The following is a 25,788-nucleotide window of genomic DNA, read 5'->3' as shown; positions in this document are numbered from 1 at the left end:
ACCATGATACTTGACTGTGACTGTGGTACCCCTGTAGACTCAGTTGCTTTGAAGGAAAAAAAATCCTTATGAGCATTACCAAGAAATAAAAAGGGGAAAGGAAGAAAATTTTGGATGTATTATGTAAGCATCTATCTCTGTTAGGAACCTAGGATATTTTAAAATTTAAAATAAACCTACTTTAGAATTACATTTTCAGGGACATCCAAGAAAGCATATCTTCCTGTTCTTGAAATAGCTCATGTGAATTTCTCTAGTGTCTTTCAAACTTGCACACTGATTCCCCTTCTCTCACATCTGCTAGGTGTATAGATAATGTTTTCTCTTCAAAATGCAGTGCATTAAAAGTGAAAATAATTACTATGAAAAGCCATTTTTCTGTTGCAGTAGGATTACAAGTTTTGCATCTCCATGGTTTCTATTTCAATTTATCTTTTGAAATCAAATTAAATCTTTTTCTTTCTTTGAAATGCCAGGCTCCATTTGTGGTAATAGTTTCTGACAGTTCTAAGCTTTTACAAAAACTTCTCAGTGAAAAATGTGTTAGATGATTTCTTTGTTCTTCATATTGTTATTTCAAAATGAAAAACAAAGACAAGATTACTTTTTCTTTTTATGAGAAACTCTAACAGAGCATTGGCATTTCCTAGTAATGAGACTATAGTATCTATCTTATGAATTTAATGAAGTTGGAAGACTTAACTCTAAATAAGTTGTTGGTTATAATACAAAGGATAAAATTCAGTTATTATTACAATCACACTGAAAATTTAAAATGAAAGTTAAATGTGAGTGATCACAAATTAATTACAAGCCTGTGTATTTTTAAAGAAATATTAGAAATTGAATTATTAATGTAAACAATTGTTATAGTCATGCACAGTTATTTTTCCTCTATTTGTTAAAATGTTGTTATGTCTAGTTAATCTTCTAATGAATACACACACACACAAATACACACCTTCTAGTATATGCACGTACACATTTGGTTATATTTACATGCATTTCTTACATAATTAAATCACATGCTATTTTTACTGGGCATTACCTATTTTAATTGAAGAAAGATTGCAAATAATTTTCTACTTTGACATGCATAGAGAATTTATCCTTATCTAGTGTTGAAATGGAATTTTTGGGCTGCAACCTGGATTCTTTTTCTGCCAGAATCGAAGAATAAATCCACAGACAGAAAGTGGTATAGCAAAGGTGGAGATTTATTGAAGAACAAGTACAGACTCCCACGTGGGGAGGGGGAAGAGTCCCACAGGATGGACTCCCAAGTAGGGAGGGGGAAAGGGTCCCATTGAGTTCCCTTTCCCTATGGCAGTGGTCGGCAAACAGCGGCTTGCGAGCCACATGCATGTCTTTGGCCTCTTGAGTGTGGCTCTTCCACAAATTTCCATGGCCTGGGCTAGTCTATTTTGAAGTGGCGTTAGAAGAAGTTTAAGTTTAAAAAATTTGGCTCTCAAAAGAAATTTCAATCGTTGTGCTGTTGATATTTGGCTCTGTTGACTAATGAGTTTGCCGACCACTGCCCTATGGCTTATAAAGGCTTCAGATTCTGGTGCCTGATATCCTCTCTGATTGGTCACTATTCCCTTAGATTGGTTACTATAGTAACTCCTGGGCTCAAAGGTCTAACTCCTGGGATATGTGAGGTTCTCCCCTCCCCTTTACTTATTGTTTTCCTATTCTCTTTGGGCTTTCTTCTTCTCCTTCTGGATGAAGGGCTTTCTCTCTTTACTTTGTAAATATAGACCTTTTACTATTCCCAGCTCCCTCATTCTACGGAAATGTACCTGTTGCAGCTCCTCAGCTTCCCCTATTCTTTTTTTAAATTTTATTTTTATTTTTTTATTAAGGTATTATATGTGTACATATCTTACCATTGCCTCCACCACCCCACTCCCATACATGCCCTCACCCCCCAATGTTTTGCATCCATTGATTATTCTTATATGCATGCATATAAGTCCTTCGGTTGATCTCTTATTTCCCCCACCTCTCCCTAACCTTCCTGCTGTAATTTGACAGTCTGTTTGATGCTTTACTGCCTCTGTATCTATCTTTTTGTTCATCAGTTTATAATGTTTTTTATTATCCACAAATGAGTGAGATAATGTGGTATTTTTCTTTCATTGACTGGCTTATTTCACTTAGCATAATGTTCTCTAATTCCATCTGGTTTGCTACAAATGGTAAGAATTCCTTCTTTTCTATGGCAGCATAGTATTCCATAGTGTAGATGTACCATAGTTTTCTGATCCAGTCATCTGCTGACAGGCACCTAGGCCGTTTCCAAATCTTCAGCTTCCCCTATTCTATGGAAATATACCTTCTGCTGTTCTGCAGCCCTGTGCTTCCTCCATGGTCCCCTTAATTTCCAAAATTTCTGAAATTTCCTAAACCTGTCCTATTTTACCCCTAAAATTCCTGTTTCAGTGTGACTTAGAGATCATGAACATTTTAAAGTTTGAGAAATGTAGCTTCATTTAGGCAGCCAAACTATTTTACCAATTTCTCTTTGTCCTGCATCCTGCACTTCATTTCTTGCTGCCTATTTGGCCCATAGTGGTCGTTACCTATTTTAATTGAAGAAAGATTTTAATTGAAGAACTACATAGTTAGCAAGTCTCTTAGAAAAGGGAGCCAAAGACTTCATATACAGAGTTTAGGATTAATAATAAAGCTATTAGTGTTCAAAATTCGCCTTTCCAGATCTTTGTGTTTGAGAAAGTGAAATGGATGGCTATAATTCTTTCAGTTACTTCTGAACACATTTTTGATTCTATAATGCATGCTAAAATACTTTTGATCAAATGTTTTAATTAATGGCTAAGTGCTAGCATTGTCTAAGGCTTGCTCAGACATTCTTAGAGAAAAATGGAGAAGGGAGTTATTCTATAATGTACCAGAACAATTGTAAATCAAGTTCAAGATAGTTACAGTATGAAGGAGTTAAGATAGAAAATAAAATTTTCTCCTTCATGTGGATTAGAATTCCAAAGAAATGAAAGTTTCATGCTTCCCAGTTTCTTATTTGATCAGTCTTAGCTGAAGGGTTTGTGATAGCTAGGAAGACTTTACATTCTTTTAGCAGTTACAGGCCAAACTATCTTCTACTTGGCTCTGATATCGAATTTTTGGGTTGGAACCAGATTCTTTGTCTGCCAGAATTGAAGAATGAATCCACAGACAGAAAGTGGTATAGCAAAGGTGGAGATTTATTGAAGAACAAGTACAGACTCCCATGTAGGGAGAGGGAAGAGTCCCACAGAACTGACTCCCAAGTAGGGAAGGGGAAAGAGTGCCCCTGAGTTCCTCTTCCCTACGGCTTATAAAGGCTGCAGATCCTGGCGCCTTGATATCCCCTCTGATTGGTCACTATTCCCTTAGACTGGTTACTATTAGTAACTCCTGGGCTCAAAACCTCACATGGGACATGTGAGGTTCTCCCCCCTCTTTCCTTATTGTTTTCCTATTCCCTTTGGGCTTTCTTCTTCTCCTTCTAGAATCTAGATCAAGGGCTTCCTTCTCTTTATTTTGTAAATATAGACCTTTCTTGGCTACTTCCAGTTCTCTTGTCTTATGGAAATATACCTGTTGCTGCTTCCTTGTCATATGAAGATGTAACTGCACCTGGCTTCCTTGTGTTATGGAAATGTACCTTCTCCCAGTCTGTAGCCCTGTGTTTTTCCATGGACCCCAAATTTTAAAAAATCCCTAAGCTTGCTATATTCCCCTAAAATTCCTCCTTCAGCTGGGTGCAGCTTTTTCAGAACTTCAGAAGAGGAACCATTCTCTCCCATGAGTCACTTTGAAGATGATCAAACATTCAACAAAACTATAAGATTGTATCATTTACATGATGCAATGAACAGAATTGCTTGAGTCACAAGTTAGCTTGGACTGGGCCCCTTTCTCCTCATGGGAGACACAAAACTCTTGATGGTGTGACTTTTTCATTATGCACAGTGTTCCATTTTAAATTCCATCTCAAAAAAATGAGTCCATTTCTCATTTCTCTTCCCAATGCACTTATTTCTCTGGGATTAACTTTCTGAGCTTAATTTATGGACTTTAGCAGCTTATTCCCTATATTTGGACAGCCTTTATTTCTATGTGTATTATGGGAATGTAGAGTAAACCTTCTAAAAGTTAACCCATTATTGGCTTGAATACTCCTTAAGGAACTGAATTGGGAAAGAAATCTTTTAATTAGTGTCTATATTCTGCAGTGGTTTGACCAGATCTGAGATGGAGTGATGAGTTAGTGAAGAGGAGTTTGACATCAACAAATGACTGCCATAATCGTTGCCTACTTTTCATGCTATATCTCAAAAAATGGACATGTATTCTTTATGTACAATGCAGTGAAAAGTTAATGTTGCAGTAATGATATGTTTCTAGATTATGATTGAATATTCCCTATAAAATTACAAAGAAATTATATTTTGCTGTATATTAACTTAATAAATGCTTAATGTACAACCACTATGAATATGTGCACATCAATTTTTTCTACTTAGGAACTTTTAACTTTTAACTTAAGGAATTTAGGAACTTTTAACTTAGGAAGTTTTAACTGGGGTGACCAAAATATATTTTCTATTTTGCTTTGGTCTAGAATCCTATCTATCCTCTGCCAAAGTTTCAGATCTTAAACCTTTATTTATTTTTATACTATAGTATTTTGTCTCCTTCAATATTCTCTACAACTTACCAACTTCATGCTTTATTTATTTACTAGAGGCCCAGTGCATGAAATTTGTGCAGGGGGGTGTGTGTCCCTCAGTCCAGCCTGCACCCTCTCCAATCTGGGAACCCCTCTAGGGATGTCTGACTGCCCATTTAGGCCTGATCCTGGTAGGACATCCCTCTCACAATCCAGGACTGCTGGCTCCCAACTGCTCGCCTTCCTGCCTTCCTGATTGCCCCTAACCGCTTCTGCCTGCCAGCCTGATAACCCCCTAACCACTCCCCTGCCAGCCTGATTGATGCCTAACTGCTCCCCTGCCAGCCTGTTTGCCCCTAACTTCCCTCCCCTGCAGGCCTGGGTCTCCCCCAACTGCCCTTCCCTGCAGGCCCGGTCACCCCCAACTTCCCTCCTCTGCCAGCCTGCTCACCCCTAACTGCCCTCCCCTGTAGGCTTGATAGTCCCCAACTGCTCTCCCTTGCAGGCCTGGTCCCTCCCAACTGCCCTCCCCTGCTGGAAATCTTGTGGTGGCCATCTTGTGTCCACATGGGTGCAGTCATCTTTGACCACATGGGGGTAGCCATCTTGTGTGTTGGAGTGATGGTCAATTTGCATATTACTCTTTTATTAGATAGGATAGAGGCCTGGCGCACGGGTGGGGGCCAGCTGGTTTGCCCTGAAGGGTGTCCCAGATCAGGGTGGAGGTTCCCTTGGGGTGTGGGGTGGCCTGGGTGAGGGGCCTGTGGTGGTTTGCAGGCCAGCCATGCCCCGTGGCGACCTAAGTGGAAGCCCTGGTATCTGGGATTTATTTATCTTCTATAATTGAAAGTTTGTAGCCTTGAGTGGAGGCTTGGGCCGGCCAGGGTGTGTGGAAAGCTTGGCTTGCTCCATTGCTGGGGAAACCCAAGCCTCCTGCTTGCTCTGTGGCCACAGCCATCTTGGTTGGGTTAATTTTAACTTAGGAACTTTTAACTGGGGTGACCAAAATATATTGGTCACTCCTGATTGGCTGGTGGGTGTGGCTTGTGGGTGTAACAGAGTGATGGTTAATTTGCATATTACTCTTTTATTAGATAGGATTTTGTTTTATTTAATAGCTATGTTTAATTTTTGTTCTGACTTTTAAAAATATCTGCAAGCTTTGAGTGTGTTTTCTGGTCCCAAGACATTGCATGATGATGAGGAATATTTCAAATAGGTTTTTGTGGGAAAGGTCATGCCTAAATTGTGTTATGAGCTGAGAAAAGATTTCCCATTGGAGAGAAGGATGACAAATATGATATTTTCACTACATCACCAAGCTAAGTATTTTGATAGTAACTTGGGGGTTTGCTTCTCTGCTCATCCTTCTATTCATTCAATACATATTTATGGGCTGTCAACTAGTGCCAGACGTCATTCTAAGCACTTGGTATTCAGCAAAGACCAAACAAATTCCTGCTTGTTCTAGTTCAATGGCTCTCAAACTTTGCTACATATTAGAATCACCTGGGGAGATTTAAAAATGCTTAGGTTTTTCCCCATATCAATTAAATCAGAATCTTGGGAGTGAGGGGGAGAATGGATGTAGGTATTAGTTTTTTAAACTTTCCAGGTGATTCCAATGTACATCTAAATTTGAGAAATATCTGTCTACAGCAGGAATTATTACATTGCAGCATGTACCAGAATGACCAGAAGGGCTTGTTAGAAATCAGTAGTCTGGGCTATGCCTAGGAATCTGCATTTCTAACAAGTTTTCTGGTGATGCTGATGCTGCTGGTTTGGGAACTAAACTTTGAGAATAATGGATATAGATCCTTGACACTCAATGCATAGTAGTAGACCAGAAGCCTGGGCTTTGCCTGAAAGCTTGTCAGAAGTGCAGACTCTCAGACCCCATCCCAGACCTAATGAATTTGAATCTGTAGTTTAACAAGATCTCCAGGTGATTCAAATGCACGTTAAAATTTGAGATTTGCTTCAGTGGACTTTATCACCTGCATGTCATGTAAACTACAGATTTATTTCTTGACTCTGGAATATATTCTTTCACATAAGCTAATACATATTTGGAAACAAAGTACTACAGTTGTGATTTACAATGAAATGATCTATCATTTCTTATGTCTTTTTCTACTGCAAGGGCTTGTAGTGGCAAATACAAATGGAAAAATAACAGGCTTAATTCTCCCTTTTGAAAATAAGGGAAGACACCTCCCCCACTCCACTTTTTAAGAACATTTACTTTAGAAAACTTAAAACTTCATTCTTTGTCTCTTTGAAATGTATGCAAACCTGTATGGATCTGGTGAATACCACTCCCCTCCTGTACCTAGTGACTCACTGGAAACCTACCTCATGAAACTGAAGTACAACCTCTCTCTCTGAGTGATTTAGCCTCACAGGGAGCTGGCAGATACAGGCAGGCAATGGTGGATCTCGGGTGCCTTGGGACTTTTGCTGACTTGCCCCTGGGAGTGATGCTGGTAAAAGCTATCCTTGGTAAACAGCGTGGTCCTTCCTGTGCATACCCAGACCCTGCAGGAGCAGCCACAACTGTGGATCACTTTGTAGCTTCCAACAGGTGCCCAGGGCCAGTCACAGGCAGTGTCTGACATTGGCTAGCACCAGAGTCCTTCCCAAGAGGCCCCACAACAAACACACCCAGAGGCCAGCTACAGACAACATCAGAGCAGGATCCATGTAGCTTCACAAGTGGCATATACAAAGGGAGATCTCAGCAGGCACCAGACACTGCTGAGGCGAATTTCGCTTTGTGTGGTCAGCACCTGCACAGAAGCTTATACACTGTGGTTGGGATGATCCTCACAGTCAGCCAGCCTGAGGGTTGACCCCACTCACAAACAGGCCAATTGCATCAAGACTCAATTACATTTATGGTTTTACATCTTACATTTAAGTATTTTATCCATATTGAGTTTATTCTTGTGTATGGTGTAAGTTGGTGGTCTATTTTCTTTGCACGTATCTGTCTAACTTTCCCAGCACCATTTATTGAAGAGATTGTCTCTGCTCCAATGTATGCTATTGCCTCCTTTGTCAAATATTAATTGAGCATAGTGGCTTGGGTCAATTTCTGGGTTCTCTGTTCTGTTCCATTGATCTATATGTCTGCTCTTGTAATCAGTTTATGTGATGTATCACATTTATTAATTTGCAAATATTGTACCTGCCTTGTATCCCCTAAAAACAGGAACAAGACAGTGATGTCTGCTTTTGCCACTCTTATTCAACATAGTACCTTAGTGTAAGAAAGGCCATTTATGACAAACCCACTGCCAACATCATAGTCAATGGGCAAAAGCTACAAGTGTTTCTCTTAAGCCTGGAAACAAGACAGTGTTGTTCTCTTTCACCACTCTTATTCAACATATTATTAGAAGTCCTAGCCACAGCACTCAGACAATAATGAAGAAATAAAAAGCATCCAAATTGGAAAAAAGAAGTAAAACTGTCATTACTGGCAGGTGACATGATACTGTATATAGATAACCCTAAAGTTTCCACCAAAAAAACTACTAAAACTGATAAATGAATTCAGTAAAGTAGAAGGATACAAAATAAATATCCAGAAATCAGTTGGATTTTTATACATCAATAATGAACTATTGGAAAATGAAACTAAAAAAAATCCCATTTGTAATTGCGTCAAAAATAATAAAATATTTAGTAATCAATTTAACCTAGGAGGTAAAATACTTATCCATGGAAAATTATGACACTAAGGAATGAAACTGAAGGAAATACAAATAAGTAGAAGAATATACCTTGTTTATAGATATGAAAAATTAACATCATTAAAATGTCCATACTACCCAAAGCAATCTATAGATTCAATGCAATTCCTCTCAAGAAGAACAAAGTTGGAGGAATCATGTTATATGATATCAAACTATATTACAAGGCCATAGTAATCACAACAGCATAGTACTGGCATAAAGATAGATATATACACCAATGGAACAGAATAAAGAGAACAAAAAATAAACCCATGCCTTTACACTCAATTAATATTTGATAAAGGAGACACAAACTTAATTAATTAATTATTTGTTTTGATTCCCAAGCCCAGTGTTCTTTTTAACACACAAACACACAAACACACACACAACACATACACACACACACACACACACACAAGTTTAGATAGATGAAGCAAATTCACTTACTTAGCATCTGAGGCTAAGCATAGCTTTGCAAGCAATAAACTGATAAGCTCTAAGCAATAGAAGATATTGAATATAGTGCAAAACCCCTGAGAGTTTATAATACAAAGACACATACTCCATTCTCAGCTCTTCTATTTACTATATTTGGGGCCATGGATGAATGACTTGACATTGTTGAGCTTTAATTTTCTTACCTTGTTGTGAGATAAAATTATATGGTATAGTGAAGCCACCAATCTAACTAAAATACTTTACAAATATAACACTATCTGATTGATTACAAGATGTTGATTTGATATTTACAAAATTGTAATAACTGAGAATTTTTAATGGTTTTCTGTATATTGCATTTAAAATACTTAATGAATGCTTTATGGAATTGATGTAGGATAGGTTAAACATTTTTGTATAGAATGGTTTTGCCACTAGTATGGTATGCAGATGGCTCATTTTAAGGAACATCATTGGTCCTATTGTTTATCCAAATTTTTATAATCAAAAGGCATGTTATAGTTCTGCCATACCCCATGTGTTATTCTTTTTTCAATTGTTGACACTGTTACAGATGTTCCCATCCCCCTATTTGCCCCCCTCCATTGGTTATGCATATATGTTCTATGGTGAATCCCTTCACCTTCTTTCATCCAGTACTACCTCCCTCTTCCCTCAGACAGGATGAATGATCTTTTTAATTGATTTAATTGCTGGACCATATCTTATTCTTTAAAAGAACTTTAGAATATGTCTGAAGAAACTTGAAACACCAATGTGAAAGAATATATGCACCCCTGTATTCATTGCAGCATTATTTACAACTAGGGGCCCAGTGCACAAATTCGTGCACCTTGAAAGGAACTGTGGGCCGCAAGGGTGAGGTGCGGATCTCGGCCCATCCTCCACACCCCCACCTGGCCTCTCCCACTGAGGCCCCCAGCCCAGTGTCTGCCTGCAGCCTCACTCCTGCCGCCACTGCTCCCACGTGCTGAGGGTGCTGGCCCCGCTCACACCTGCTGACGGTGCAGAGTGATTGGGGCCGGCACCAGAAGTGTATGCAAGCAGGGCTGGCACTGTCTGTAGATGTGAGCGGCAGCTGCTCAGGAGCAGGGGGAGATAGAGAAGCCCTCTGGGGTGATTGGGGTCAGCAGCTGCTGCCCGCTGATGGCGCCAAGCGATAGGGACCGGCGCTGGGTGTCAGCAGAGGGTGTGAGCGGGTCCAGCGCTGGCAGCAGGTACAAGCACCAGATGGGACTGTAGCACATGGGAACAAAGACTTTTCCATAAGCCTGAGTAACTCATCCCAATGACTGTGACCGTCGCCCCACCTTGGTCTGGCACCCCCACTTACCTGCTCCACCATCCCACTGTGGCTGATGCCTGCCATGTTTTGCACTCTGCCGTCTACAGCCAATGCCTGCCATGTTCCCCATGCACCCCCTGGTGGTCAGCGCACATCAGAGCAACTGATTGTTCAGTTGTTCGGTTGTTCCGCCATTCGGTCTATTTGCATATTAGGGTTTTATATAGAGAGAGATAGCCAAGATTTACAAGCAGCCCAAGTGCCCATCAGTAGAAGAATGGATAAGAAAGCTGTGGTACATTTATACAATGGACTACTACTTGGCCATAAAAAAGAAGGAAATCTTATCTTTTGCAAAAGCATAGATGGACCTGGAGAACATTATGCTAAATAAAATAAGCCTGTCAGAGAAAGACAAAAATCACATGATTTCCCTTACATGTGGAATCTAATGAACAAAATTAACTATCAAACAAAATAGAAACAGACTTATAGAGACAAAGAATGGACTGACAGCTGTCAGAGGGGCAGGGTAGGGGAGCTGGGTAAAAAATGTGATGGAATTAACAAAAAAAAAAAACCAAAAACAAAACAAAAACAACATTCCAAAACTTTATAGTCAGACAAAAGTATGGTGATTACCAGAGGGAAAGGGGGTGGGGACAGGTAGAAGAGGGTAAAGAGGGGATAAATGGTAAAAGGAGATTTGACTTTGAATGGTGAACACATAGTATGATATACAGATGATATATTATAGAATTGTAAACTTGAAACCTATATAATTTTATTAATCAATGTCACCCCAACAAATTCAATTAAAAAGACTTTTAAAAACTACTCTTACCTCTTCTCCTGTGGATTATAGAGGTTAATATATAAGTTCCTCAATATGCTAAATACTTTTAAAAGACTATTTTGTGTTAGGTCCTCAAACACTTGTAATGAAGTGTTATTCCTCTCTACCATTTGAGTACTTTGTTTGCCAGAAACAGTCAATGTACTTCTAAAAGTGCTGATTAGGAAATATCCTGCTAATTACTTTTGATCTGCCTTAAAGAGAGCAATTAGTGGTAGGCAACTCAAACTTTATCTTTGGGGTTGTGAACATTCTCATGACCAAACTTGAGTTTTTGATCCTACAAGTTCATCACAGAGAAAATAATGCTTTTAATCCCATGAACATGTCTGAAAAGTTAGGCTGATGTTTTTCTCAGATCTTTTTTTATTTGAGACAGTTAGAGAGCTTTGTCCCTGGTAGGTACTCATTTAGAAGATTTACTGATTAATGGTTTACTCACTAAGGTCATACCTTACAATGGAAAGAGAAATACAAAAATTTGATTGTTATCTACTTCATTGACTAAGAAATCACATTCAAAATTCATTCTTACACAGAAACTTTTTAAAGAAGTGGTGTGTGTGTGTGTATGTATGTCTACACTTGTGTGGTATTTTTAGGGGCAATTAATTGGAAGACAGCAAAAAATCATTGTGTCTTCTTTCATTTAGTAATTTATTTAAAAGATAGTAAACTTAGTACATAGAAATTTAAGACATTCACTTTAGCTCCTATGCATTATATACTTTCATCATCAGATTTGTCTCTCATTAAAGTTGTATTTCTTCAGTCTTCCAAACATTGGTAAACACAGCAACAATGTGAATTTGAATATCATAAATAGTTGGCAGTTGGCTTGCATCTTCTGACCAGCCCCAATTTTAGACAAGGCAGATAGTGGCCATGGGTACTAGGGTAAAATTATTATGTGGTAGCTGTCATCATCATCATCTTGGGGAATCATGAATAGGAGGGATGAGTGTCTGTGGGGAAGCTTCATGCATTTGGCAATCACTTTGCTCAAAAGTAGCAGGGTAGAAGATAAGGACCTGTGTTCTTCTCTCACAGTAGTCTCCTAACCCATTCTCCTTGATTCAGGCTGATGAAACCCACCTCCTGCCCGGGTCCCCAGACTACCAAGTTATCCTATTCTTGGAACTTCTGCTTCTGTCTTTGAATCCCCCGGATATATAAATTAGAATGAAAAACTGTTATCAGAGCCCAAAATGAAGCCAGAACAGATGGATTTGGATAAAATTCTCATTTCATTAACGTTGCCTGATGGAGACATATATTTTACCCAAGTTTCTTTTTCTCCATTTATAGACTTACATGAGGGTTTTACTGGAGTACAAGTAGATTCATTTATATGCCAACCATAATCATTTTGTTTAAACAATAAAAAAGTAAAATGGCCTATATAGCCTATTTTCTGCTGAATTATGTGGTCTATTATCATTAAGGAGCAATATTTAGTAAGTCAAAATGAAAGCAATGTGTAGTACAATATTCCTATTGCTATATGATCACATATAAAACAATAGGTATTTGCTATCTTCCTTCTTCCATCTTTATGTGATAAAATGGTATTTTTAATTTCAATTCACAGGAAGTGTAAACAATTCTCTTATTTACATTCACTTATCATAGTTAAGGCTCTTCAGATCAATATTGAACTACTAGAGAACCAGCAAACAGGGCAAGAATCACAAATGAATTTATTATTTTAACTAATTTTGCTATCTCATAGAGATATTTTAAAATTGTTTTATTCAAATGAAAGGGCAATTTTAATTCACAATAAAAAACAATTGATGATAGTAAGTATTGCAATGGTAACTATTACAACACTCATTAATTGAATACACAAATAGTTCAATATTTTGAAAATAATGGATTAACAATTGGATATTTTCTTTTAACTTTTAAAATAAGACTGCCTGAGTTTATGTGTTTTTATTTGAACACTAGAAGCCTGGTGCATGAATTCATGCACGTGTGGGGTCCCTCAGCTGGTGATTGGGGTCAATCAGGGCTGGCCAGTGGGGAGGGTTTGTGGGAGGGGTCTAGGGCATGTCCGGCCCATCTCACCCAGTCCCTATCGGCCGGACCCCAGCAGCAAGCTAATCTACTGGTCGGAGCGTCTGCCCCCTGGTGGTCAGTGCACATCATAGCGACTGGTCAAGCAGTCAACCAAATGTTCGACCGATCAGTCAGACACTTAGCATATTAGGCTTTTATATATTTACTAGAGGCCCATTGCATGAAGATTCGTGCAATAGGCCTTCCTTCCCCTGGCTGCCGGCATGGGTTTTCCTCTGGCACCCGTGACTCAGGCCTTCACTCTGGCTGCCGCCTTTAGTGTTCGCTCTGGCCAGAGCCTTCAGTCTTCTCTGCTCCTGCTGGAGCGCCACTCCCGTAGCTCTCTCTGCTCCCTGCCCTCCCCCTCATAGCAGGCATCCCGCCCTGCCCTGCCGCTCCTTGCCTGTGTATGCAAATTAACCCGCCATCTTTGTTGGGTTAATTTGCATACTCACACCTGATTGGCTGGTAGGTGTTGCGCAGGTATGGTCAATTAGCATGTTTCTCTTATTAGTGTAGACTAGAGTCCTGGTGCACAAAATTTGTGCATGGGGGCTGTCCCTCAGCCCAGCCTGCACCCTCTCCAATTTGGGACCCCTCAAGGGATGTCCGACTGCCAGTTTACCAGCAGTTGGACATCCCTCTCACAATCTGGGACTGCTGGCTCCCAACCACTCGCCTGCCTGCCTGCCTGATTGCCCCTAATCGCTTCTGCCTGCTAGCCTGATCACCCCCTAACCACTCCCCTGCTGGCCTGATCTACGTCTAACTGCTCCCCTGCCAACCCAATTTTCCCCAACTGCCCTCTCCTGCCGGCCCGATCACCCCAATTGCCCTCCCCTGCTGGCCCAGTCACCCCAACTGCCCTCCCCTGCTGGCCATCTTGAGGTGGCCATCTTGTGATCACATCTGGTGGCCATCTTGTGACCACTTGGGAGCGGCCATCTTGTGCGAGGGCATGACGGTCAATTTGCATATTACCTCTTTATTATATAGGATATATATAGATGGAGCCTATATGTCAAATGTTACCCATTTTGTTCACTTCATGGCAAGGGGACAGGAGAGAGAGGAAATAGACTCATCTATAGGATAAGCAGAACTTACTTTACCATTGCCCTTTTTATTACTTTGCTAAAACAGGCACTAATTAGGAGAAAAGAGAAAGTTAAGGGTTTATCAAGTTTTTAGAGCTTTTGAATGAACAAAGACAAGCAGAAAGAAGTTTCATTTAGAAATAGAGTAGGACTTGTGTAGTTCTTTTTTACTTATTGCCTTTGGATAAATGGTGTTAAGGCAGGGAAGAATAGTATTTTTCTTCAAAAGCAGATTTGACTTCCTGTCAAAATTTAATATAGGAAAAGCCTATTTAAATTAAGAAAAATCCCCAAGGGTCTTAATACACTTTTCTCTTTTCTTACATCTTAAGTATTTGTAGAGACTTCTTTTTTTAAAAAAATATTTTATTGATTTTTTTACAGAGGGGAAGGGAGAGGAAGAGAGAATCAGAAACATCAATGAGAGAGAAACATCAATCAGCTGCCTCCTGCACACCCCCTACTGGGGATGTGCCAGCAACCAAGGTACATGCCCTTAACCAGAATTGAACCTGGGGCCCTTGAGTCTGCAGGCTGATGCTCTATCCACTGAGCCAAACTGGTTAGGGCTGTAGAGACTTCTTGTTGCTATCCTAATAGTTCCATCTGTTATCCATCTTCTGAGAATAACAGCAAGCAGAAAATTTAACTTTAAAAAAGTTTTAAAAATTATATTTAATTTATGCACAGTAAATTTCACCCTTTTTGGTGTACAGTTAGTTCTAAGAACTTTAACAAATGAATAGAGTCCTATAACTATGCCATCATCAAGATACAAAAAGGTTCTACCCTAACTTATTTCATCATGCTGAAATAAGTCAACTTTTAGTCAACTTTTCTTCCCATTTTATTCTTGCCAACAATGATCCATTGTCTGTATGTATAATTTTACCTTCTGTAGAACGTCATATAAATGGAATCATGATATGTAGCCTTTTTAGTTTGGCTAATATATTTCAGATTTATCTGTGTTGTTGTGTATGTCAATATTTTGTTATTTTTTATTGCTGACTAGAGGCCTGGTGCACGAATTCGTGCACCACTGGGGTCCCTTGGCCTGGCCTGCGGGATCAGGCCGAAACCAGCTCTCCAACATCCCCCAAGGGGTCCCAGATTGTGAGAGGTTGCAGGTCAGGCTGAGGGACCCCACTGGTACATGATCAGCCCTGAGGAGGGATGCGGGAGAGCTCCAGGGTGTGTCCGGCCCATCTTGCTCAGTCCTGATCGGCTGGACCCCAGCAGCAAGCTAACCTACCGGTCAGAGCATCTGCCCCCTGGTGGTCAGTGCATGTCATAGTAACTGATTGACCAGTCAATTTCCTGTCCCCTGGTGGTCAGTGCACATCATAGCAAGCAGTTGAGTGACCCTAGCATGTCATCAGTATATTACGCTTTGATTGGTTGAAGGGACAACCAAAGGACTGGACTCTTAGCATATTAGGTTTTTATTATATAGGATATGCTACATTCACCAGTTGAAAGATTTAAGGGTCGTTTTCATTTATTTTTTAAAATTTTTTATTTATTTTTATTTTTTTTTATTGTTTAAAGTATTACATATAGTAGTACATATATCTCTTTTTTTCCCCATTGACTTTCCCCCAGCCTCCCCTAACCCTTGTCGCATGCCCTCATGTCATTTTCATTTGTGAGTGATTATGAAGAAAGCCATTATAAACTTTTTGTGTTGTATGTGGGTGAGTAAGTCCCCCTTGTGGAGTCTTTAAGGATCACTCCAACATGATCACAGAAATTACCGTTGGAGTCATATGAAATTAAAGGATGTATTATACTTGCAGGTCCTAGAAGTGGCAGGCAGGACCATATGAGAGAAGTGCCCAAAGATCTTGCTCAACCAAGTAGGTGGGGAGCCCAGAGAGAGTGAAGACCCCTGAGCAAGTGCCTTTATTAGGGATTAGGGTGGAGAATGCAACAGAAGGTGTGAGGGATTTCCCTGGTGCGTTTGAATGTCACCAGGCCACAGTCAGGGGAGGGGAAGGAGGGGAGCTTGTGGCAGGGACCGCCTTATCACTCTGGTTCACATGGTCACCCAGGCAGGTTGCTCACAGCCTGTTTGTGAGGGTGTTGAGGCATCAGGAAAATATGAAGTTTTTAAATTTGCAATAAGCTTTTGTATAAAGTTCTGATGTGAACACAGCTTAGATTTTTCATGGCTAAATACCTAGAAGTGTGATCACTGTGTTATATAGTAATGTATTTTTAATTTTATAGGAAATGTTTTCTAAAGTGGATGCACCATTTCATTATTATTGGCAATGTATGAATATTCAGGTTGCTCTGTGTTCTCACTAACATTTGGTATTGTTGATATTTTTTAAAATTTTAACTTTCTAATGTCTTATTGCTGTTTTAATTTTCATTTATCTAATGACTAATGATGTTGAGCTTCTTTCCCTTTGCTATTTGTATTTCTTCTTTGATACAAATATTTATTCAATTATTTCATTCAGTGTTTTTATTTGTTTTCTTTTTTTTAAAATATATTTTATTGATTTTTTACAGAGAGGAAGGGAGAGGGATAGAGAGTTAGAAACATCGATGAGAGAGAGACATCGATCAGCTGCCTCCTGCACACCCCCTACTGGGGATGTGCCCGCAACCAAGGTACATGCCCTTGACCGGAATCGAACCCAGGACCCTTCAGTCCGCAGGCCGATGCTCTATCCACTGAGCCAAACCGGTTTCGGCTATTTGTTTTCTTATTGAGTTTGAGATAATTAGCTAATACCTTATCCTTATCCTTTCATTACCTTAACAGTGTAATTCACAGAGCAAAAGTTTGGTTTTGATGAAGTCCAATTTATCAAAAAATTTAAAATGATTTTTTAGTATTGTAATTAAGAACATTTTGCTGAACCAAGATTACAAATAATTTTTCTTATATTTTCTTTTGGAAGTTTTATAGTTTTAGATTTTACATTTCAGTCTATGATACATTGTAAGTGTTGCATATAATATGAGGTATGAATTGAAGTTCTCTCTCTCTCTCTCTCTCTCTCTCTCTCCTCTTTTTTTGTATATAGAGGTCTATTTGTCCTAGCACCATTATTTGAAAAGGCAATTTTTTTCCCATTGAATTGCCTTTGTTCTTCTGTCCAAATTCAAATGTCCTCATTTTTGTGGGTGAATCTGTGATTTTGAGCTATATGTCAAGACTTTTGCCAATACTACATTGTTTTTACAATGTAGCTTTACTGTTTTTATTACTATATTATGTCTTATTTCACCTCGCTTAATACCCTCTAGATCAGTGGTTCTCAACCTTTCTAATGCTGCGACCGTTTAATACAGTTCATCATGTTGTGGTGATCCCCAACCATAAAATTATTTTCGTTGCTACTTCATAACTGTAATTTTGCTACTGTTAATGAATCGTAATGTAAATATCTGTGTTTTCCGATGGTCTTAGGCTCTACAGCTGCGGTTCTCAACCTGTGGGTTCTATGTTTTCACAAATAAAATTTCATTCTTTTTTATGGACAAATAATATTCCATTGTATATACTATATATATCACTTCTCTATCCAATTGTCTGTCGCTGGACACTTACGTTACTTCCATATTGTGGCTTGGTAAGTATGCAGCATGAACAAAGAAAGCATGTATCTTTTTGAGTTTGTGTTTTGCGTTTCTTTGGATTAATGTCCAGAAGTGGAATTGTGGGTCATAAGGTAGTTCTATTTTTAATTTCCTGAGGAACCTTCATACTGTTTCCATACTGGCTGCACCAATTGCAATTTCACCAACAGTGCACAAGGGTTTCCTTTTCTCTACATCCTCGCCAACACTTGTTGTTTGTTGATTTATTGATGCTAGCCATTCTGACAGGTGGGAGGTGATATCTGACAGGTGGGAGGTGATACCTGACAGGTGGGAGGTGATGTCTCATGGTGGTTTTAATTTGCATCTCTCTGATGATTAGTGACATGGAGCATCTTTTCTTTTGTCTGTTGGTCATGTGTATGTCCTTTTTGGAGAAATGTCTTTTTAAGTCCTCTGCCTATTTGTTAATCGGATTGCTTATTTTCTTGGTGTTAACGTGTATGATTTTTAAAAAATAAATTTTGAATAGCAACCCCTTATCAAATGTATAATTGGTGAATATGTTTTCCCACTCAATAGGTTGTCTTTTTGTTTTATTTATGGTTTTCTTTGCTGTGCAAAAGCTTTTTAGTTTCATGTAACCCCATTTTTAAATTTTTTTGTTGTTTGTTCCCTTTGCTAGAAGAGATATACAAAAAAATTACTAAGAGCAATGTCTGACACTGTCTTTTAATTGATGTGTTTAGACCATTTCCCTTCAATGTAATTATTGTTGCATCTAAATCCAACCATATCAATTTATTTGTTGTTTGTCTCCTCTGATTGATTTTTCTGTTTTTCCTTGCCTGACTTCTTTTGGATTGTTTCCATAGTTTTTAGTATAGCATTGTAACTTATCTATTTGCTTTTTGGCTATATTTCTTCATAGTTTTAATATGTTGTGCTAGGGAATAAAATATACACAACTAATCTTTTACAGTTTGCATATAGTTATTTTGTCACTTAAATAAAATGTGAAAAGCTTGCAATCATATAGGCTCCTCTGTCCTTCCCACTGTGTCTTGTTGTCATGCATTACCGCTACAAACATTGAAAACCCCACCAGAAATTATACTTTTTTTTCATAAAAAAATATATATACTTTAAAGATGTTAAGAGAATAAAAATATTATTGTGTAAAAATATTTACCATTTTTATTGCTTTTCACTAATTTCTCAAGTTCTAAACCAAAACACAGTTACGATTGCTGCTTTAAAGTGTTGGGCTGATGCTTCCAACATCTCTGTCATCTTGGGGTTGCAATCAGTTGATTGTCTTTTCCACTGAGAGTTGCTCCATTTTTTGTAGTTATTTATATGTTGAGCGATATTTTATTGTAATAATATTTTGAATGTTACATCGTGTGTTCCTTAATCCTCCAGATAATTTGTTCCCCCACAACTTTTTTAAAAAAATATATTTTATTGATTTTTTACAGAGAGGAAGGGAGAGGGATAGAGAGCTAGAAACATCGATGAGAGAGAAACATCGATCAGCTGCCTCCTACACACCTCCTACTGGGGATGTGCCCGCAACCAAGGTACATGCCCTTGACCGGAATCGAACCTGGGACCTTTCAGTCTGCAGGCCGATGCTCTATCCACTGAGCCAAACCAGTTAGGGCCCCCCACAACTTTGTAGGCGATCTACAACCAGGTGGATGTGTTAGCCATTTAATTTAACTTAATTTAATTTAATTTTTATCTTTATTGTTGAAAGTGTTACATAAGTCCCCCCCACTTTGCTCTCTTCCAGACCACTCCCCCCCCTCCTCCCCCGCCCCTCACCACCCCATTGTCTGTGTCCACGGGTTATGCATATATGCATACAGCCATTAATTTTATCTCACTTTTTGTGGCTGGGATTTTCAATGTCATTTTAGTTTTCAAATACTTTGCTATGCTGCTTTCTGGGCACATGCCATTCAGTTTATGTTGGCAAGTTAATGATGTTTTATACTATTATTTAGATCTTAGAATGTTTGCTGTGCTCATTTTGGTTTGTGTTGTGCATGTAACACATACATGCAAGGTGAGCTGAGAAGTTGTTCCCGGTCATAGGTAGAATTGGAGAATTCCCATCTCTATCTCTCTACTTTACAAGAATCCCTCCTCTCTCTTTGGCTTTTAGGATCTCCTTTTACTTGTTCTCTTTCCATGAAGACAGACATTCTTTATAAGATTTTTGCTATCCATGCCCACTGCACATTTCTATAACTTGGGCCATCCTCAGTTCAAAGCTGGGAGAGAAAAGATGATACATTGATTTGTAGTGTTGCCATAAAAAATTACCATTAAGTGAATGGTGTAATAACACACATTTATTGTGTTACAGTTCTGTAGGCTAGAACTCTGAGATCAAGGTATTGGCAGGGCCATGACCCCTGTGATGTGGAAGAATGTGTCCTAGGCTTCTCTCCTGACTTCTGGTAGCTCCTCAGTTGTGGCAGTATACTAGTAATTCCAATCTACACACAGCATTTGATGCAGAATTTTTGGGCTGGAACCCAGATTCTTTGTCCGCTGGAGTCGAAGAATGAATCCACGGACAGAAGGTGGTATAGCAAAGGTGGAGATTTATTGACGAACAAGTACAGACTCCCATGTAGGGAGAGGGAAAGAGCCCCACGGAATGGACACCCACGTGGGGAAAAGGAAAGGGTCCCATTGAGGTCCTTTTCCCAATGGCTTATAAAGTCTACAGATCCTTGTGCCTTGAAATCCCCTCTGATTGGTCACTATTTCCTTAGACTGGTTACTATAACTCCTGAGCTCAAAGGTCTAACCTCACATGGGACACGTGAGGTTCCCCCCTCCACCCCCCGCCCCATTCCCTTTCCTTATTGTTTTCCTATTCCCTTTGGGCTTTCTTCTTCTTCTGGATGAAGGGCTTCCTTCTCTTTATTTTCTAAATATAGACCTTTTGCTATTCCCAGCTCCCTCTTTCTATGGAAATATACCTACTGCTGCTCTGCAGCCCTGTATTTCTTCCATGGTCTCCTTAATTTCTAAAATTTCCTAAACCTGTATTTTTCACCCCTAAAAATTCCTGTGACCAAATTTCCCCTCTTATAAGGACACCAGGTTTATTAGGTTAGGATATAACCTAATGACCTTATTTAACTTGATTGCCTCTGAAAAGACCCTATATCCAAATACAGTCACATTCTGAGGTGCATACTAGGGGTTAGGACCCCAACATATCTTTATTGAGGAACACAATTCAACCCATAACAGATGAGGAAAAAACAACCCTAGGAGACTAATCAATGTACTGGTCATTTCTTCAAGTTTTTTTTTCTTTTTTTAAAATATGTTTTTTTATTTTATTTCACAGATGAAGGTAGAGGGAGAGATAATTAGAAACATCAATGATGAGAGAGAATCATCAATCAGCTACCTCCTGCACGCCCACTACTGGAGTTTGAGCCCACAACCTGGGCATGTGCCCTGACCAGGAATCAAACTGTGACCTCCTGGTTCATTGGTTAATCTCAACCACTGAGCCACACTCGCTGGGCGACTTCTTCAAGTTTTGACTACTATTTCCAATCTATTTACTACTTTTTCCAATTTTCAATACAAAAAAATGCCTTTTCTATTTTGTCCAGAAATTTTATTTCTGAAATTTTATTTGTAATCTGTGGAGAAAAACAGGCTGTAGTTGACTTCCTTCCAACTGGAAGTTGTAACTTCATAAAATAAAACCTTTAGTTTTAGCCCTGTACAAGTGCAAGGAGTTGTGGCAGCCAAAATGAGAACTAGGTGTGGCTCACTGGTTGACTGTCAATCCATGAACCAGGAGATCATGGATTCCCAGTCAGGGCACATGCCTGGGTTGTGGGCTCGATTCCCAGTAGGGGGCGTGCACAAGGCAGCCAATTGATGATTCTCTCTCATCATTGATGTTTCTATCTCTCTCTCCCTCTCCCTTCCTCTCTCTGAAATCAATAAAAACATATTTTTAAAAAAGAAAAAATGAGTGGCAGACTGAAAGTCTATCTGGAGAAGAATTTTGAGTCCAATATGCAGGAAACTAGCTTGGGGTTGAGGTGAGTTTATTTCATCTCTTAAACATTAGAGCAACTCAGGTTTATACTCCACTTCTCTCAGTGGTACTACTCTTGATTGATTTCTTGGGATAAGAATTTGGCAGTAGGACTAAGACTAGAAAAAATAAGTTGCTTATTATTTCAAATGGTTGCTATTTATGATAAAGGTCACTTCAATTTGTCATATTCATTTACTGCTTTCTGGGATTATAAAAATATGTTAGAAATAGTTCCTGAGATTAACAGTCCAGGTAGGGAGTGAGAAAGTGGATAAACATATTATAGTATTGAAATGCTAAGTGCTCTAATTGAGGTGAGTACAAAGGCAACACAGGATGGTGATGTGGGTGGGAGGACTAGGAGAACAGGTAACACCTAAGCTAAGAATTGAGTCAGAGAAAGATCCCACTAGTGGAAAATGTGGGGAGTGAAGAAGGGCGGTGTTAGGCAAAAACAATCTCTGCTTAGCAAACAAACCTACAATGCAAAGGGGCTTTAAGAGTATGATGGGTGCTGTAGTGCCATTTCTTGAAAATATTGTTTATCAAAAAGCACTACGTATTGGTGCCCTGAGATTTTATGCAATTTGGTGGCCAAGAAAGAGATTAACAGGAGCCTAAAGAAAAAAACCTTAGCTGTAGGAAATATATTTCAGGCAAAGGACCAAAGAACTTGCTACTATTTTTGTAATTTTCATTTAAGGCTTGACCTGGGAAAGATCACACAGATTAGAAATATGGAAAGACCTCAGGAGAATGAACTTTTATCCCCACAGGCACATTTCTATTTCTTTGGTTCATTACATTCAATAAGACAAAATGGTTCATTCACAGTTTGATCTGATTATAATCAGGCAGGGAAGAGGAAGTAATTTATAAATGCCACCCAAACTTTGGTTGTATCCTAAAGTCTAATTGGAAATCTTATTTTGTTTTGAAATTAATTGGAGAACAGTATTGGACAAAGCAGTGAAGAAAGAATTAATTTAAGTTTCTATGAAAATTGACGCTCAGCACTTATGTGAACCATATGGAACAAAATTTGTACAGTTTACTCTTGCCAGTTATTATCCAGTATAATTGCAGAGATATTTATTTATCATAAATTAAGCCCGCCTAATGGAACCCTTTGGGCTGTTCTTTTCTAGCAGGCTCTCTTTTACTGTTTGAATAGCCAGAATTTTGAGAGCATCTACTAAATTTGCAGTGAATTGATATGTTGCCAGCATCTTAGTGGAAAACAGAAAAGTTGCTCTCAGCAGCATCAGAGTAACCCACAGCCTCAGAAGAGTGGGGGGAATAAGCAAAATCAACTTGGGTTTGGGGTGTAGAGCCATTATTACCCCATTATTACTACTTTCTAATTTTTTATTTAAAATAACATTAGATAAAAAAGTTTTTAGATGTGAAACTAATTCCAGTCTTATAATTATGGAAAGTCCCTAAGCAGTCTTTCCATTTTCAGCTACCACAGCTCCACAAATGCCCCACCTAATTAACACTTTGGAACTTTTTACCAATCCCTCCACAAAATTTCCCTTCTTCTTCACATATGCCTGCCTTTGCACACATTGTTTCCTCATCTAGAAATGCACTCCTTGACTTTGCCAGCAGCTCTGCCTGGAAAATATTTTATTTGTACTTCACAGCTCAGTTGAAATGGTGCCTTTTTGGCTTTCCCAGGCAGTTACTTTTCCAGCCTGTAAACTCAAGGCAATTTAGTCATGCTTCTATCATAGCCCTAATTAAATTGCATTTCATTTTGCATATTTACCTTCTTGCCATACCTTTGTGGCTGACAGCTCCTTCGGTAGCTTCTGTATGTTTTCCTATTGCAATAGAAGCCTAGTAAATATTGAAAACAAATGTTTCAACAAAATAATCTTTATTGAAAAATAGGAATGAATCAATTAATATATGCTATACCTAGGATTAAAAAGTTTCTATTGAATAGACCTCAGATGTAGTATTAGTGTGGTGGGTATTTTATACCTGCTCTGTGTCCAAGGAGGCTAAACTTTATAGACAGAATTAATGTGGCCCCTTGCTCTCTGGCTGCTGTTGAGTTTGGCCAGTGCAGGACAATGATAGGCAATCAGAGGATGAGACAAGCGTGGATCTGGGAATTTATTGCCCCAGCTTCCTCTTTGCTATGTCTCATTGGATTTCCTAGGCTCTTCTACCAAAGGCCACAGCTCCATATAATAGTCACCCTCTCTGGGTTCTAGTCCTCATTCCTTCCTCTTGTCCCTTCAGGCCTAGGGAATGGTCCCCTGCTGTTGCTAGACTCCCAGAAACTGTACCATCTCTTATTTCTTTAATCTCATACACACCTTTGTAAATAGTTCCTTTATTAAACTCTCCCTAATTGTCCAGCTTGGGTATGCCAATTAGCATAACCTTTAGGTCAGATTTTTAAAGGTGAATTCTTCATCTACTATTTTTCCTTAAGTTATTACTGAATATGTGACAAAACAAAAGTGTCTATATGTATATGTTTAGGAAATATTGAGTTCAATAAGATTTTTTTATTTGGTATTACAGTACTTTTCAGAGCCTAATAACCTAAAATTCTGAATGTGAGAATTAGCATATAGTAGTTCCTAAATATTTTTACCATCATAAAGTTTGCTTTGTTTGTCTTGTTTTATAGTGTATCTATTAATGTCTCTAAAAATTAGATGTTTTTATTTTTTGCAAAGTGAAGTTCCAAAAACACTTCCTTGGTTTACCAAGTACAGGCCATTGTAAAATCTCAATTTAAACTCCTTATTCTCTTACCATCAGTTTTTCTGTTTGTTATGAAGAATATTTACTTTATTCAAGTAAAAATAGAAGACCTTAACTGACCATTTGAATGCTAAGTTGATTATCTGCTTTTGTATTTAGCTCTAACAAATGTATTTTTATTTTATAAATTTCTGTTCATTGTTATTTTTAAAATTTATCTTTATTGTTGAGAGTTTATCTAATGAACAGAATAAAGCGATGAACAAAATAGGTCTAGAGGCAGGGAAGCATGATACAGACTGATCTCGGGGAAGTGGGGAGAAGGGGTAGGGGGATGGGAAGAGATTAATAAAAGAACTTATATATAATCTTTGTTGAAAAATATGAATGCATAAATTAATATATGCTATACTTAGGATAGAAAATATATATATGCATAACCCATGGACACAGACAATAGTGTGGTGAAGGCCTGGGGTAGGGTGGGAACTGGGTGGAGGGGGACAATGGGGGAAATGAGGGACATCTGTAATACTCTTAACAATAAAGAATGTGTTGAACTCTTTTCTACTACATAACTCTAAGGGCCAGAGAAGATGATCACAACTGAGAATTATAAGGATGTAAATATAGTTCCTCATAAGTTATTCCTTTTTGAAAGCAAAATAAATTGAGAACTATAAACTTCTTATTAGCAGATGTGAAGTGAGATACTGCTCATTTGTTTTACTGCTGAAGTCATAACTATATATATTGAGACTGATAATACTTGCAAGGACATTTATTACTCAGATTTTGTCCATAGGAATTAAAAATTTACCTATATAATAAATTTCCCCCTCTTGGGATGATAAAATAATTTATTCCATAATAAGATATATTAAACCTAGCTAGATCATAAATTACAAATTTTGATCAAAGTGTCAGATTGTTCTGTTTGATAACCTCAATGGCCACTGATAGTAACAGTGATATTAAACCTTTTAATAGGAACTTTAACATACTGAGAAGTAATAGTAAATTTCATATTTATCAACATTAGTTAACCTCCCAGTGAACTTGCTTATGTGCTCAAATATTCCATACTCAAGCTTTTCTTTTTTTTAATTGTTTGAAGTATTATAAATAGTAGTACACATGTCTCCTTTTTTCTCCCCATTGACCTCCCCCTGCCTCCCCTTCCCCCCAGTACATGCCTTTACCTGCCCCCCCCCCCACC

This window comes from Plecotus auritus (genome assembly GCF_963455305.1).
Source record: "Plecotus auritus genome assembly, chromosome: 1".
Lineage (NCBI taxonomy): Eukaryota > Metazoa > Chordata > Mammalia > Chiroptera > Vespertilionidae > Plecotus > Plecotus auritus.
Note: the sequence above shows the minus strand (reverse complement) of the source record.